The 4,233-nt window shown below is 47.8% G+C and overlaps 1 pseudogene; it reads left to right on the forward strand.

Annotated features, from left to right (window-relative positions):
- The first annotated feature begins 1,632 nt into the window (after window positions 1-1,632).
- LOC101416507 (14-3-3 protein gamma-like) lies at window positions 1,633-2,373 on the forward strand (annotated as a pseudogene).
- Window positions 2,374-4,233: the final 1,860 nt, after the last annotated feature.

Below are 4,233 nucleotides of genomic sequence, written 5' to 3' on the forward strand. Positions count from 1 at the left end.
GTGCCTGAATTCTCTCCCAGGCTTGACTGTGCCCACCCCCCCAGCCCCTAACAAGGCAGGTGACAAGCCCACACCTGGCACAGAGCAAGCACTCAGAAAAGGCTTCCACTGCAGAGGCTGCAGCAGACATGTGACTCAGAGGACCTGCGAGGCCCTTCCATCCTTCATCCTGAGAGCCCAGCATCTGCCCCATCTCACAGAGAGATGCTGCGACTCAAAGGTGACAAGAGCCTGCCCAAAGCCAAGCTCCTCTACCAGCAGCTCCCTCTGCACCCCCAGTATGACCTGCAAGGAGAGGATATGGTTCTGAAACACCTAAGCTTAATTACATGGCACAGACAATGATCTGAGAGTTAAATTACTTCATACACCCACAGGGGCTTAAGCCTCAGGGGTCACAGCTGCTGCAACACTCCTGGAGGTACAAGTGTCCGGGGCTGGTGGCTTGTCCTGGGTGCTTGGCCACACTTCCAGTTCTCATCTACTCTGGCTCTAAGGGCTCTAAGCTGGGCCCTCTCTGAACATCACATTTTGAGTCCTTCTGAGAATTCAGGATTCCAATATCCTTGGCCTCCAAGACCTTTCATAGCCATAAGTTCATTTTTTTATCCAGTGTTGACTGGGTACCTGCTGTGTAGCTTCCCCAGGTAAGACAGTGAGAGGACTCAGTTTGGACAGTACCTTAAAGGGAAATGGAGACAGCCTTACTGAAGTGATGATGCCACAAATGCCATAAGGAGCAGAGAGAGCACAAGGGGAGCAGGGAGCACAGGCTGTGGAGTAGGGAAGTCTGCTTGGAGGAGTCAAAGGAAGGTTGCCCAGGGAGGCAGCAGTTGAACTGGGACCTGAAGGAAGACTTGTGGGTGCTTGCAGAGCAGGCGAGTAGGGGGTAGCTTTCCAGGTACAGGTGGGGTGGGGGTCTTGTTTGTGAGGGGAGAACTAGAGATCAGGTGAGGAGACAACAAGGAAAAGTGTGGCAGTTGGGTTCTGATTTGGCCTCCTATGGGTGGCTCTCCTCCCTGGAAGCAGCCAGGCCTTGCCAGGACATTCAGGGGCAAGCTCTGGGGTCAGAGCAAACTGAGGTCAGAGCATAGAAGGAGGGACAAGGGAGCAAGGATTAAGCTGAAGCAGAACACTAAGGCACCTGGCACATAGTAAATGCTCAGTAAACACCTATGGCATTAGCATTGTTCTACTGGGATGATATACAGGCCCTTGCGGGCAGGGTCTGTCAGGCGACAGGAGGAGGGACAGGAAAGAGGGAGTGGCTGCCTGGGAGATGCTGAGCAATAGGTGAGGGTCCTGGAGCAGATGGCCCTTCAAACCCCTCCCATTCCAGACATTCAGAGCCAGGTTCCAGGTGGGGCTGCTGGACTGGCATGCTCCATGAACATGTGCTGAATGAATTACTCAGGGGCCTCCAATTTCTGCTCAAAGGTGTCCTGACACTGAGCTGCCTCGTGCCCAGTCCCGCTGTCACAGCTTGAGCAGCAGCCTCAGTGTCACCGCCACCAGAGCCGGTCACTTCCTGGGTCGGTCCCTCTGGCACACGGGCTCCCACCGTGCCATAGCCACCCTCCGTGCACTTCAGGCCACCCTGGTCTCCTCGTGCAGCCCAACCAGCCTGTGAAGATGGTGGACCACGAGCAGCTGGTGCAGGAAGCCTGGCTGGCTGAGCAGGCGGAGCGCTATGACCACACGGCCGTGGCCGTGAAGAACGTGACAGAGCTGAATGAGCCCCTGTCCATTGAAGAAAGAAACCTTCTCTCTGTGGCTTGCAGGAATGTTGTCAGGGCACACCATTCTTCCTGGAGGGTCATCAGTAGCAGTGAGCAGAAGACCTCTGCAGATGGTAATGAGAAGATAGAGATGGTTCGTGCTTACCGTGAGAAAATAGAGAAGGCATTGGAAGCAGTATGTCAGGACGTGCTGAGCCTGCTGGATAACTACCCGATCAAGAATTGCAGCGAGACCCAGTATGAGAGTAAAGTGTGTTACCTGAAGATGAAAGGGGGCTATTACCGCTACCTGGCAAAGTAGCCACAGGAGAGAAAAGGGTGACGGTTGTGGAGTCCCCCGAGAAGTCCTATAGCAAGGCCCATGAGATCAGCAAGGAGCACATGCAGCCTACTCACCCGTTAGATTAGGCCTTGCTCTCAATTATTCCATTTTCTACTATGAGATCCAGAATGCCCCAGAGCAAGCCTGCCACTTGGCCAAGACTGCTTTTGATGATGCCATTGCCGAGCTCGACACTCTCAATGAGGACTACACTACAAGGACTTCACTCTCATCATGCAGCTTCTCCGTGACAACCTCACGCTCTGGACAAGCACTCAGCAAGACGACAATGGTGAAGAAGGCAACAACTAAGGCCCCCAGGTGGACTGGCTGCACATGCTGATGGGGGTCAGGTGGGGGAGGGAAAAGGAGGGGTGACCTTCCTAGGGAGAAACCCATGACCTGTCCTGTCTTTGATTGCCTCTTTGACATTTTTGCCAAAATACCACTAGTGGAAAGTCAGGCTAGCTATGCTGGTATTGGAATAGCAGCCTCACACTGGCATATGGACTGTTCTGTAGATGAATGCACATGGAACTGTCTTTAACTTAAATGGAATGGCCCTCATTCAGTAAGTTCTGTGGTTCCAGTAAGGATTTTTTGTACATATGCTCTTAAGTTTTGGGTACTTTCTATCTCATCTGTTTTAGCTGTGCCTTTTTTTCAGGGTGTACTCTACCAGACATGGAATAGTTTAGATCCCAAACTGACAGACTTAGAACATAAGTTATATTTATCCTATGGTTTGGGCCTTGCCGCTTTCCTGAAGTCTCTGATTAGTTTACAGTATTAACGCTAAATTGCAGTTTAAAGTATATCTACATTGCAGCCATATGTAACATCAAACCGTTGACTGTATATTTTTCTTTGCTAGTGTTTTTTGGCTTTACACTCTTACTCAGCTTTATCTAGGTTGGTTTTGGTGTTATCTGTCCCCTGGGCCAAAAAGCTTGCCTGAGGAGAATCAAAGCTACTTTATGTTTTAGTTAACAGGTGCTTGGCAGGCTGGCTGTGGGATTTTTGTCCTTTTTTTCTCTTATCTTAAATCCACCTCAAAAATTTTAACCACTTTAATAGAAATGTTAAACACCACAAAAACAGAAAATTCAAGTCTGTATGTCATTTACTGTGTTGGTATTTTCAAAGAACATTCTGATTTTTTAAAATGCCACAGCTTCTTCCTCAGGGATTATACTGCCACTTCACTTTTTCACTTGATTTTTCCCACTGTACCTGATGCTGATGGCAGCCAGTTGGGTTGTAGGTGCTGTTGGGTTGTAGAAGTTGTGTGGTCATTTTGAGAGTTTGTGGTGCAGTGTGAAAATTCAGGTGCTAGAAGATTTACTGGTAGGAAAATCCAAAAGGAAGAGCTGTATTCATAAACATTGCCAAATTTAGGGATCCTTGTGTGTCAGTCTTTCTTCCTGGGAAAACACTCCTTCCCCAAGTAATTGTGTAGGAAGATAAACTAAAATCATTATCAGGTAATAAATACTCCTGTTTGACCATAACTTTTTCTATGTATTTTTTTTTCTTTTAGTGAAAGCATAGATGTTGGAGAGTCACTTCTCTTGTGCAATCAGCGCACAATTTGGAATTGAAGGAAACTACATTGCTATTTCCACAAATTTGTTTTCAGTTAGCCCTAAGTCCCTCATTCTCCGTTTTGAATCAATCTTTGTGTAAACGTGACTTGTACATGTGCTGAGATATATAAAAAATCAGTAACAGTGTGAACTCTCAAGAATTAAGTAATGACATTGGACTTGTTTTATTTGTTTTACATAGGCAAGGGGAGGTGTGAGTAGTAATTGAGGAAAAACTTGACCCATGTTTTTCCTAATACCAAATTTGAGCATGTACTTAGGAGATGGATATGCCTAACAGGATCCAGATACAGTGAAGGTAGAAGAATGCAATGACATGGGATCAGTGTACTCTCTGGCATTGCAGTTTACCCAGCATGACTTTCCTTAGAAGGCCCCTCCATGTGCTAGAGCAGGAGTCCCAATTAACTCCACCCGAAGAATCAACAGGAGAAAGCTTTGCAGCTTTTGTGCCCTTGCAGGAGTCTAGAGTAAATGCTGTAGATGGGGAAAGATTGGGGGGTGGGGCAGGGCTTTTTTTCCTTTATCTTCATGTCAAATGAGCAGTGTTGTGTCTTTCCTTGTA

The sequence above is a fragment of the Dasypus novemcinctus genome, chromosome 15 (genome assembly GCF_030445035.2).
Source record: "Dasypus novemcinctus isolate mDasNov1 chromosome 15, mDasNov1.1.hap2, whole genome shotgun sequence".
Taxonomy (NCBI): domain Eukaryota; kingdom Metazoa; phylum Chordata; class Mammalia; order Cingulata; family Dasypodidae; genus Dasypus; species Dasypus novemcinctus.